Source organism: Haliotis asinina, chromosome 7 (assembly GCF_037392515.1).
Source record: "Haliotis asinina isolate JCU_RB_2024 chromosome 7, JCU_Hal_asi_v2, whole genome shotgun sequence".
Taxonomy (NCBI): Eukaryota; Metazoa; Mollusca; class Gastropoda; order Lepetellida; family Haliotidae; genus Haliotis; species Haliotis asinina.
The window spans coordinates 20,477,024-20,491,017 of record NC_090286.1 but is presented as its reverse complement, the minus strand read 5'-3'; the positions used below and the strand labels follow the sequence as shown (position 1 = coordinate 20,491,017).

General features: G+C 38.0%; 1 long non-coding RNA gene across 1 annotated transcript; it reads left to right on the top strand.

Annotated features, from left to right (window-relative positions):
- Positions 1 to 2,154: 2,154 nt before the first annotated feature.
- LOC137291502 (uncharacterized) lies at positions 2,155 to 5,782 on the top strand. Its single transcript, XR_010957262.1, has 5 exons — positions 2,155 to 2,247; positions 3,274 to 3,409; positions 3,787 to 3,984; positions 4,351 to 4,400; positions 5,049 to 5,782. It is a non-coding gene; the product is annotated as an uncharacterized lncRNA (long non-coding RNA).
- Positions 5,783 to 13,994: the final 8,212 nt, after the last annotated feature.

Genomic DNA, 13,994 nt, shown 5'->3' with positions numbered 1-13,994 from the left:
ATGCATACACACACAGACACACACACACACACACACACACACACACACACACACACACACACACACACACACACACACACATTCCACGCAGTTGTCGATGGGCCCATTTTCTACCAACACGACGCTGCAGCGTTCGACGGCCCGGATCCCCAGCGCCGATTGTTATTGCATCGGGCCTTCAGTTTGAAATATGTTTACGCCCTTGTAGCCCTCAGTATATTTTCTCCAAAAAGAGTCTTTGGAGACCCATCCATGAGTGAGTGAGGAGAACGATTAATTATAAAAATACAAATAAATAGATAGCACATACATTGTAAAAACCTGTCAACGAAGGACAGACTATAGAGGACAATACAATATAAAAATGAACTATAGGTTGCCAAGAACTGAAGATAGATGACTATACTAAGGACCATGGGGATTTACAGTACATTTGTTTCCTGCATGGACTCTAGCTGGATTTACATCGTCCCGTCAGCCGTTAGCAATTTAGACAAATCTAGCCATACAATAAAAGAACACTTATTCTACGATTATAAACCTGGAAAACTTAAATTTACATAAAATGTTTTGGGAAATGTGTACCCTCTCAGGAAGACAATGCTTTTACAGTACTTTAAACCCCTTTGAGGGTACAGCCACTAACGATTTGAGGTACTATTTTAATCTTCCCAATCATAAAATATTTTATGTACTTACAATTCATTCAACAAATCTAATTCCTATAAAATGCAATAATTAAAGGAGGACTAACATTGCTGAAAAGATCCTTCATAGTTAGTGAATTAAAAGACTGATCCCGTGTGATGGAATACTCAACACAATCAAGCAGGACATGCTTCACTGTGATTCTTTCATCCCAAGGGATGCAGAACGGAGGATCCTTGCTTTTCAAAAGGTATTCATGAGTATATCTCGTATGGCCAATACGACATCGCTGCAAAATGACCTCTTCAAATATAGACTGACAACCCAAGTGGGTATACCCAATATAAGGTTTTATTGCATGTAATTTATTTACACCCACTTGGGTGTCCCACTTCTTTTGCATCAGATCACGGATATACGATCTAATTGTAGCTTTATAATCAGAGTATGGAATAAGTGGTGTCACAGATTTGTTGAGTGCTGCCTTGGCTGCCAGATCAGCCATTGTGTTATCAGCAAAGCCTTGGTAACCAACAAAACATGATGTCCTACCGGCCAGTAGCAAGATCATTATACATTTCTATACTTTCTATTAAAAGTGGATGTTTACATAACAGGTTTTTAATTGCCTGAAGGCAAGAGAGAGAGTCTGAATAGGTTATATACTGTTTAGGTCTAGGATGTCTTTCAATATGTTTAAGAGCCGTTCATATAGCGTTTGCTTCTGCTGTGAAAATAAAACTGTTATCCGGTAATCTGATAGATATTGTTCTGGATCCAGTGACAGTGCCACAAGCAACTGCGCCACCATCCTTGGACCCATCTGTAAATAAGGATTTGTATGTACTATAGTTAATTTTGAATTGATTATATTCTTGCTTATAATGTAATTCACTTGTTTCTGTTTCTTTAAACCTCGCCAGTGTTAGGTCAACTTCGGGTCTTATTAGCTGCCGAGAAAGAGACGAAAGAAAACGGGAAGGAGATATATTGGCTAGCTCAATGCCGCCAGCAGAAAGAAAAGGTTTCACTCTTGGTGAAGTATATCCAAATTACTAGACTCATAGTGCCCCTATCTCTCTCTCTCTCTCTCTGTCTGTCTGTCCCCCTCTCGCTCTCTCTCTCTCTCACAATTCGAACTGGTTCCAAAATTAACATGTAGTAATTTCCATAGAACTGAAATGCAGCTTTACAATTTTTACTCAATGTTCATTCGCATCGTACGTCAAAGCCGTTTTTTTTGTATATCACAAATGTACAAATGGATATGGAAATCCAAAACAATTGAAGATATAAAGCACATGGGACATAATTTGTCAATGGTATTACTTTCAATTTCGATTTTTCAATCGTATTTTCACATGTTTCCTACAAACAGATAATCATATAATACTGCGACATAATGCGGAATCCCCACATACCTGGGGAAACCCATAGTTATTAATAGCGCAATGGCGTAATCGTACAGCGAGAAACGGCCCAGTTTGAGTGGAGTAAAATGTAGGAATTCCGCTTCCGTTTATTTAGCGTGTTTGTTTACCCTGGATACAAGATGCTGATTCCAGTGTATCTACGAAAGAGGAAGTCAATATAATTGAGGTGAGTGTACTGCATGGGCTATACACATTGGGAGTGATTTACGAACTATATACTTGTTGTGGTAAGTGGTTGCACGCGCTGATTGAAACAGACGATCGTTTGGCAAGATATTAGATTAGCAAAATCTCAACGAATACTGTCAGTGTACCAGAAGCTATGCCCTGCAAGAAAGGGACTGCAGAAAAAAGAAAACCAAACTGGTCAGCAGACGAAAATCTTTTTCTCGTCCAGCTGATAGATGAAAATAAGAGTGTTTTGAGAGGGAAATTCTCTCAAAAAGTCTCGGTCAGCAAAAAGAAATCTACATGGCAAGCAATTGCCACCCAGCTCTCCGTGGCCTTTCCACACGTTGTCAGAACCGTTGACGAATGCGAAAAGAAATATTATCAAAGTCTCGTCAACAAATTGCTGGATACAGGAGACAAATCACTGGAACAAGTAAACGTAAAATTCCAGTATTGAAAATATAGCCCAATAAACGATGTTATCAGTGTGACAATTTTAATGTTTTTATAGGTGAAAATTATGTGAAAAATTATATTTTTTTATAGTCAGATCTTGTAATGTTTTTCACGTTAATGATTATACAGGAAATTGTCTTCAGTTACATATCTAGAATGTATAAGATATTCTACATCCAACAATCACAAAAACTTCACTGACTTACATTGCATCATGTAATTTTGTTCCTCTTATGTACATTCAAATATCAATTGATAAAGAAACTTTTGAAAAGAAAACTGCACTGTTTTAAAAATATTTCACATGCAACAATTTCTTTGACACTTAAATTAACATGTTCAAGTAGCAGAATATAACAATATAACACAACATCTAATTAGTGAAAAACAAAATGGAGGAAACGTTTAGAATATTATTGGAATGATGACATTTCTCTAACAATAGTAAAAAAATGTTGATGCAAAGATAAGGAATAGAAATATTTTGTCAATGATGAAATTATGTCATATATGAATTTTTAATGTTATGTTTATTACTTGTAATTTTCATACCATATATTCACAGGAGGAGGTCAAAGAACAGCTAATTTGTCAGCTGTAGACCAGACAGTCCAGGATATACAAGGAGAAACTAATGTTTCAATTTCTGGACTCGATGAAGGCATAGACACCTCCTTTCTTCAAGTCATTGACATGACAAGGTAAAATTCCTATTGAAATTGCAAATACATAACTATGGAACCAAATATTAATACAATGATGAATATGATGTTTATACTAAATGTGTGAAATTGTTGTCTGGTTGATGTTTATAAAAAATATGTACATGTACATACATCTTGTTAGAATATAGATGTATCCTGGATGAACGTATAACACAGGAAGAACACTTGCTGTTGTGTTTAGGACAGTTATTGATGTGATATACGAAGTGGTATTTGACACCCTGAAACTTTTCATATCGTAATTAGTTGATATAATGAAAACACACACTAAAATATATATATAAAGTAAACAGCATTGCACCTTACAGTACAATAACATGTGCACTCATTACTTCCACTCTTTATCTATACAGTTCACTGGACAAGGATAGCCTGCTTGCAACAGTGTCTCAAGTACAGACAGTGCAGCCCACATACAATATCCAGACAAAGGACTGTCAGCCTGCACAACTCCATCCACTGCCTTGCCATGATGATGACAAGAACCATCAGGCCAGGAAACGTCAGCTGGAACTAGATGTCCTTGAAGCGCAGCTCCAATATTACACACTGTAGATACAAAAAAATAAGAACGAACTTTGAGCATGTCATATATAAATTTCCACCATACGATATATTCATGGGAGTGGGATGGGATGGGGTCGGGTGTTAAAATTTGTTATGTGTTTCTTGGCAGATGTGTTGGTATTCATAACTATGTGTAGATACATAACAGCATTTCATATCGCATATGAAATATGGCATTAGCAGGTTTGACTGCATCAGATAACATGCAAGGTGTTAGTCATTTTTTCATTACCCACTTTTCCTTAAAAGGGGTTTAAATGTTCATAGGTAGGCGTAGATACATTAAATCATTCAGCTTTCCAACTTTCCAAAACCATTTAGCTAATTCTCTCTATACTTTGCTTTAACAGGTACAATGATATCATAAACGTATAACACTCTCAGGCATCGTTGAAGAAAGGTGAGACCAAACTTTTATGACAGTTTTGACAGTGTGCCGGATTAGACAGGTGCTAGTATTGTTTGGTCACTGTATTAGGCCTTAGGGCAGAAATAGGGCATAAGGTAACATAGTGTTATGATAAGGGTCTTGGGTCCAAGTGAGGGTTCCAGTGAAATCCCTGAAATCTAACTGGCGTGATGGTCTGCTAGGGGGAATTAACTCAGCAGAGTCCGAAGTCACAAGAAGCTGGGCTGAGAGCTAGAACTGGCCTGTTTAGGGAGTCTAAACCCTACTGATGGACAAAAGTAGTTGGAGACTTTTACATTAAAATTGAAACAATACAAAGATTATCATTTGTTGCTTTATATAAAAATGGGACTAACCTACAATAGCTAATGAGATGCAGAATAAACAAAATGGGGTGTGTCCTCAGAGAACAACTTTAAAGACCAGACAACGAGAGCACTTAATCTTATTCTAAGTGGCATTATTCTTGTTGGCACATATACTGCATGATTGATTGCTTGCTCTGGGCTGAATCTTAACGACCCTTAATTGGTGTTAGAATAAAGTTATTTAATTGTATATGGCATGTTTACCTCATCAAAGCAGTTTATTAAAGTGTCTAGACATAACCCTTGTCTTAGTGAATGTTTTTTCTTACAGTGGAGTTCTTCATCCTGGATCGTGGCTTTGTTCCCCTTAAAGGGGGCCCGCCCTCTGGACGCTCCATGCCTTAGTCCTGCTTTGCAAGGAGAACCCAGTATCCTTTTGGTGAGATGGTCAAGGATGAGGGAGGGGAGAAAGGCGCACACATGCTAACGTTCATATGTCTGAAAGGCCATATAAGAATCATGAATTAAACTTCTCACTTATGTAAGGTGGTACGAGTGAAGGTAAAGAATATTTCACATTGATTCTCATCACACTGATTGTAATATGAAAACGTGGCTCGTGAAAAACAAGATGTACGCACTCCCCAACTCTGTTAGCTGGAGTTGTAGTTTTTCCATCTCCACACATGTACATATATGCATATTCTCCGTTGTGTTCGTTCCATGTCTCCATGGTGTACGGATATTTGGAAAGAGTGTCAGGATTTTGTACATTTGTGACAATGTATTATGCGTGTCTACTACTGTAAACCCTCCAGTAGAATAGGTCTTGTTGCATACGTTGAGGGAACACGGTTCCTAGGGTGTTTTTAAAAAACGTTTTATTTGTCGGGCTTCATGTACCTTTGACCGTTTTCAAACGTACATCTAAGATATACAATGTACATACATATTATGAAAGAACAACCAAATGTTGGTGGTTTTTGTGCGTATTGTTTCTGTGTGTTCGAGAATTTGGCATTGTACCATGTTCGGGATTGTTGCGATAAAAAGCCGTGGACCTCACACAGTTGTGCCTGTTATATTTGTGTTTTGTGTTGATTATGGGAAAGTTGTGCACTCAAGGAGAATCGTGTTTGTCAAAGGACATCGGCCAACTCATCAAAACGTTCCACTTTTGTTGCAATATTGCAACATTTAATAAACAGTTTTTATACCGGGGAAAAACGTACAATGTAAAGCGATGCTAATTTTAAAATGTTCTGCTGGACGGTTCCTTCCAGCTAATTTACTCACTGAAAAAGGAAATAAGGCAAGACCAACATTCAAACAAAACTACAACAGCAAGAGGAAGTAGTAACTAGAAACCAAAAGTTACAACACAAAATACTATCAGCATTACCAGACCACATCGCTTTGACTATTATTGTAAAGCGATTTCTTACTGTTATGTGGCCACATTCACAGATTTGAAAGATAAGGCACACACTTTAAGAGCAACTGAAATAATAAATACAGAACAGTTTTCAATATGGCCGTGATACATTCTATGTACTAGTATCTCATTCCCAGTAAATAAACCTCACATGTCATCAAATCTGTCTACACTATATGCTACGTTACAGTGTTATGCATCGTTCTGTTTTAAGTACACTCTCGTTTAGTGAAAGATACACATGTGGCATCCTTTTCTTCCCTCCGTTTTGAAAACAGTATATACTACTTTACAGTGATCAATCAATCTTTATTCATACTGATAGCCACAGATACAAAGTACGCTATATCATAGAAAGGAATAATATAGTCACAACACGTCATATCGCATCAAATGTATCACATCATATAACATCACATTACACATACTTTGTTGTATCACATCATATCATAACACCCCATATCATCATATCATATCATATCTCACATCGTACCATATCATGTCATAACACATCGCACAATATCACATACCATATCACATCATATCGTTTCTGTCATATCATATCACACCACATTATACCATATCATATCATATATACCAATATAAGTACATACTTTCTATACGTTAATATTTCTATTTCGTAGAGACAACGGCTGGTAGATAATTTTTGACAACTTACGGATAAGGTTATGGTCATCAGTACTCATTAGCAAAGAAAATTCAGGATATCCATAATAATATTCTGGGATATTTTTTCTTAAATCCCAATAGAATGGGCAAATTAAAAGGAAGTGATATGAATCTCCCACATATTTAAAATCACACAAATGCACAAAGTTTCTCTCTCTACTGTATGGTATCCCCCCGTTTTGATTACCAAGTCATGTGAGGAACGCTTCAACCGATCAAATGCCTGTCGAAGTTTCTTGAAAACAAGACTTTCTGTACATAGGCTCTCCTTCATAGTACCATCTGTCCGTCTTAGTTCATTTGCCCTCATTTTTTAATACAACTATTCTAGTTTTCGCAATATTAACAATTCTGCCTCATTGCAATAATGCTCAAACTCATGAATATAATCGAACAAGAGTAGTCGCAAACAAAACAATATCATCTGAAAAAAAACAATAATAACATCTGAGTCAAACTGGGGTGTAACTGGATACCACGGGTGCCATTCTGTTGTATTATCATAGAAAATTCATTAATGACCATTGAGAAGAGGAATGGACTCAAAATACAGCCTTGCCTACGTTCAATATTGCAATTGAAGGTATCTGACATTTCACGATTTTTTCTGATGCAAACTTTCACATTATTATATATCTTCTGTAGCAATCTATACATCTTAGAGATAATACCATGTTTTTGCATTGTCCAATAACGTTTTTCTCTCTGTATTGAATCAAACGCTTTCCTAAAATTGACAAACAGCTAAATACTCCATGGTAGCAAGTGCAGTATGCGCTCTTGCATTGTGTTGCTGGAAATTCTCTCTTGAAAGTCAGTGAGGGTAATAAAGTGACGTAGGAGAATATTTCATCACGGTAGCGTACAGCAATTAAATTTCACTGTACGTGCACAAGATGTGTCGTACTATTCAAGGATATGCCTGCCCACATCATCGCTCGTCCTTTCTCCGTCGCGATCTACCATCATGGCGATACAGCGAGAACCGCGACTCAACCAGATGCTTCTCCAGTGCACCAGGGTCCATGGTCGAACGTTTCTGCACCATAGCAGACGTGCACGACAATGATGATGACTCAGAACAGGTGCTGTATATGGTCGCATTGGTCGTACACCATTATGTCATTGGCGATTTCTGGTGATAATCTACGAAGTTCAGGAATATTCTTTGCTGTGTATCTTGCACTGAGTGTCCGGTTGCGCAGATGCAATACCCTGATGACGCCGTCCTGCACCGGTGTTGTGACTCTTGGCCTAAAGTTCTCGGTCAATCTCTTGTAGAGTTGTTGAGTCTGTGTCGCTGTGACAGACGGGAGATGGCACCCTGCCTCACGTTGAAGTGCCTGGCAATTGATGACTGACTTTCTCCAGCTACCAGACGTCCAACGACTTTGCTTCTGCATTCTTCATTCAGTCTTGGCATCTTGAGGGACAAATACGGAACAGCTTAGAGTGATTCGGAACGAGACTGTCACAGTTTTATGCCCATCGGTATAAAGCTTTATTACCCGTATTGCACGTGCAACATGCTCACAGCATTTTCTCCGTGCAATTTCTCCAAGTCTTAATTTAAGGTGTTGTATGTTGGCCATAGTGCCCCAAATGTTGCGTTCTACATTGAAAAACAGGTTTTAGCTATTTGTTTCATTTTCGCCCAGTTTGAACTAAATGAACTAAATTTACTTACCCGGCAGAAAATTTACGACAGCAGCATATGCACGGCCTGTAAACTGTGACAAGGACACTCACATATCTGTTTCATACTCGGAGGTGTATGGTAGGGATCACTTTGGCACTGACATAACAATGAAAACAGTCCGCGGATATATGGTGATATCAAACTGAATGGACCTGTCTATCTTCATAGAACACTTTAGCTTTCAACTGACGTTTAGCGTTTTATGGTCAGTGTCTGGTGTCCGCCAAATAATTATACAAATCACTTGAACTAAAAGATGGCATAAGTTCAAGACTGCTATTTGAGCTGTTGTTCTAGTGTAGTGGGTTTGTTAAAGGTTCCCCCAGTGGTGACAGAAACTTCTGAAATCGTCTTTGTCTCATATTGACCACGTCGATTGTACTGGCATCTTCGACTGATCCTTTGCCAAGATCACTTACACTTTTGGCACTCAATATGAAGTCTGACTCATTCCCCGAAACGTATTCTCCGTGATTCCATAAGTAGGTCGTTAGTTCACGCACATTCAGTTTATTAAAATTTAGATTCACGTCTTGAACTTTACCGCCCTCTTTCTCTGCTATCGAAGTCATTTTGAACAAAAAACACGAGTGGTTACGAATGGGGTGATATTCCTGTTTGACGTAACTGATACCGGATGTTCACCTTATATTCCCAGTTATATTTCTGATGAAAGGTTTAATGATTACAAATGGGATCGGTTTCACTGACTGTGCAAATAAAATTTATTAAACGATAAAACCCACAGCTACATCAAATCCCAAAGCAGAAACTAAAACATTTCTCTAACTGAACATTTGAGTATCCTTGCTACCATAACCCAAGTGGAATTGTTTATGAAGTCGCTTAAAAATATATGAATGACCAAAAACAGACTAAAGTGATTGAGTGAGTGAGTTAATATTCAACGTCACATCGGCAACATTGCAGCCATATCGTGAAGAGATCATACGTGACATAAAAAGCAAATACATAGACATATTATGAAATACCTGTCGACGGAGGACAGTAAAGCCACTAGAGCATCACAGTTAGTATTAAAACTAGCGAGAAAACTTAAAACATAAATAGTATCACTATTTGGACAGTACAATATGAAAACAGGCCATAGATCGCCAATAACAGATGCTAGATCACCATACTAGGGACCAAGGGGACCTACTGTACCTCTGCTACCTGACTGGTCCCTAGCTGGATTTACATCATCCCCTCTGCTGCGGGCGACTGTATGCAAGATTATCCACAAATTAGTATGACACATAATTCTACAGTTAAAAAAGTGAGAGATTAAATTTGACTTGAACTGTTTGTGGACTTACGTACCCTCCCAGGAGGACAATAATTTTATGGTACTTCAACCCCCTTTGAGGATACAGCCACTGACAATCTTAGCTGCTAATTCAATTTCCGATCATAAAATATTTTTCTATTTACAAATCATTTAACAAATCCAATTCTTTTTAAAACGCAATGATTAAACGAGGACTAACATTACTAAAGAGTTTCTTCATAGTTCATGATCTAAAATAGTGATACCTTCCTTGACAGTAAATATTTCATCACAAGGGATACAAAATGGATGATCCTCACCTTTTAGCTAGTGCTCATGTGTGTACAGGTTATGGCCAATACGACATCGTCGCATAATGACCTCCTAAAATCTGGACTGACAACCCAAGTAGGTTTAACCAATATAGGGTTTTATGGCATGTAATTTATTGATACCTACCTGAGTGTCCCACATCTTCTGCATCAGATCCCTGATATATGATCTTATTGTAGCTTTATAATCTGAGTATGGGATAAGAAGTGGACTCACAGATTTGTTGAGTGCTGCCTTAGCAGCGAAATCGGCCATTGTGTTACCAGAGATTCCGACATGCCTGGGTAACAACAAAAGACGATGTCGCACTGGCCAGTAGCAACATCATTATATAATTCGATGATTTCAATTACAAGTTTATGTTAAGAAGACAAATGTTTAATCGCCTGAAGATAAGAAAGAGAATCCGAAAATATTGTGTAATGGTTCTATGTAGGTTGCTTATTCATATATTTAAGAGCCGTGAGTATGGCATTAGCTACTGCCGTGAAAATAGAGCTATTATTAGATATATTATTCTAGATCCAATAATAGTGGCACAAGCCACTGCATCACCGTCCTTGGATCCATCTGTATATAAGAATTTGTATGCGTCATATTTACTTTTTAACTGATTAAATTCTTGTTTATATTGAAAGTCAGTAAATGGGTGGTTTTATCAGATATTTGTGATGCTGACTGCAAACTCCAAGTGATCATAATCCACCACGCGTCACTATCTGATCCCATCAACGCTTGGAACCCATTAGATCCGATCTCCTGCCCCCATGCTGATATGATCTTGGTGTTTTCAGTGGTCAGTTCCACAGATGAGATGATATGTAATTTCAAGTGAATGAGAAAATGTCTTCATGATTCCTGCCATCCCCCTAACGTTCTAGCACACACTCGTTGTATTACACCCAACATTACCTGTAACCACCCCGCCCTGTGTGACAGAGGTTGTATTCACGGTGAGCGTGTGTGGCGGGGTTGAGCTCTGGGCCGTGGTGCTGTCGTGTTTAGGGGTGAGGTTGATGCAGGCTGACTTCCCGGCTCCGCCAGAGTAGCCAAGGACCACAGCGGGCAGGACACAGGCGATAGCGAGGAGGATGTAGACAGTCATCTGGAATCATGTCATCATTCATTATGTCATCATGTTATAACGTCATCATGTCTTGGATGAAAACCAATCATACTCGTACTTGTTTAGTATATTTTTAGAACTCTAGCCCTGGCCACGGCGCTACTTTCTTGTCACTTTTAAATCTTAAAAAGTGAATGATTTTAATGACGTGACACACATAGTTATGCAAAGCTGTTATTATTCATTTTGTTTGCCTGAGTTATATTGGTAGAGAGGAATTAGTATTAGATTAAGCTGAGGCAGTAATAACGTAGAAAGGTCATCAACTGCACTTTCTGTGTCATGCAGCATAATATAGTTTCCCGTCATTACTTCAAGAATGACGTTTTCTGAAAAAAGGAAGAAAACAATGATGTTAACCACCCATGTTTATGACTTTCTACATATATTGTAAACTGTATATTTCTTTAAAAAAAAACACGTGAACATGGGGGTTAGAATTGGTCTTCAGCAACTCATGTTTGTCTTAAGGGGCGACTAAGGGAATGGGATGGTCAGACTTGCTGACTTGTTTGACACAATCATGGGAAGAGGTCAAACTGGCCACACGTCAAAATGGACACACTGACCCTAGTCAAAATGGCCACACATTCTTTTATTACTTTTCAATATTCATGACATTTGTATTACTTGACATGGAAGTGTAAAAATGACATAAGAAGTTATATCACACAGATCTTTCCTAACTGATACTTTGAGATTGTCACTGAGGTGGAAGAGAAGTTCACCCTTCTCGAGACCAGCTCACAGAAGGGAAAACCTCTACTGATAGAGTCTACTGACGTCCAGAAGGTATTTCCCCTTAATATATATTATCTAGTAAATAATGGTAATTCGTTGTAGTTCTTTATTACTGTATATATACTGTGTAATGTAATGTTGTAAATCTAATACAAACATTATAATGTGTTATGTAATATTTATCAAGTTTATTTTCATTTTAGTCTTCAAGAGATCATTCCCTTTAACCTCTGATTGACTCGTTAATTACTAATCAACACATTATTACATACATTGTGTAACCTTAATATGTGAATCTAGAAGTACCTCGTTAACTAGCCGCCACTTATCAATTAGTTGCTAATCCTTGTGTCTATAGTAATTGTTCCTATACTTTTCAGGCGAAGGAAGCAACCACGGCCAATCTTCGGGAGGACCATTTGAATGATCAAGTATTTGACTAGACGCAACAGCTGATTGGACCAATAGATCAATATTTTGACTAGAAGTAACTGATAAACAGTAAAAATAAACAGTAAAGAGGTGCTTGCACATGAATAAAGAGCATACATATATATTTGTTATTTGTATAAAATGATTTGTTTATGTGTAATAAACACCAAGTTCTGTCTGATATAACTTCTTTTCTCATTTTTACACGTTGATATCAAATAATACAAATGTTATGAGTATTATTGGTTTGGCTATTTTGGGGTATGTGGCCATTTTGACTAGGACCCCGACACATGCCATCGTATCCCATTTGCGTAGAAAGATGCTTATGTTGTTCATCTGTGTATTCATCTGGTCCAGATTCAGATATTTACAGATTATTTGCAGCTTCTACGTCTATGGTTTCTACCTTGAAGAAAATGAAATGATCGGTCCGTTAGCGTTTCCCTCCGCCATGACGTTCTCACGGTGTACTTTAACCAGCAATAATCTACAACATATAGTCTCCCTGCTCTCACTGGCGGTTCATTGGGGACATTAAGTGACCTTCTTGTCTTTCAAAGTCCAGGTACGTGTCAACACAACTAGTTCAAGTTAGCAAGTAGGGCGTCTTCAGCAGCCTGTGTATCTGGATGGTTAAACAGCTGCTGCTCAGGCAAGGTGAAGTCACCACTCACATATGTGTCAGGGCAGGTTGTGCACCTTGGCAACTCTTGTAAATTATATTACCGCACAAACTGCATGTTAACTATTCACATAATTCAGTTCATATGATGTTTTCTAATTTCCCTACTCAAAACAAAACTGAAACTTATTTTCTGTGAATTTTGCTCAGCCGAGTTCAGAAAACAATGTACAAGCACGGAGAAAATAATGTCGATTCCAGTAGGGGTTTTCCAAGCATTTTCTTATTTACAGACATGCTATTTTTGCCAACAAAGCAGCTATTTAGGAACAAGGTGGAAACATACTGGACCTACTTATAAATTAGTTTCAGTTGTTTTAACAGCACGTTGTACAGTTGTCCTATTATTCCAGCTTATTGGAGCGAAGTCCGACATGATACACACTGTTAGGTGTAGATTCCAAAGTTGAAACTAAACGTTAACTAGAAATCATTCCTCGGGAATTCGTTCTTCATTTGATGAAGGAAGACAAGTGGGTTGTGACTTATAAAGGAAAGAACAAGAGAATTCATTAGAATGGTTTGGGTTTTCTAAAAAGACCGAGTTATGTCCAAACGAGTCACAGCCTTTTGATGTATACCGGGCATAAAAGTGGACCCTTGATATGTCAGAATAGTCTTCAAATCACGAACTGGGTCCTTATTCTCGAAACGTTCGTACCCCTAAGAATTCTCAAATTTGATCGTAGTCAGTGTGGTAAAATGGTAAGAATGGGCTTAAGAAGTTCGTAGGGCTACGAACGTTTCAAGTATAGCTAACCTGATCTGTAATATATCCCTAATCTTTTGAAACCTCAGGAAAGCAAATATAGAGTGCACTTGACAATGTCTTTACTCTTGCCCAAATGTCCTGACAAAGGGGGTTT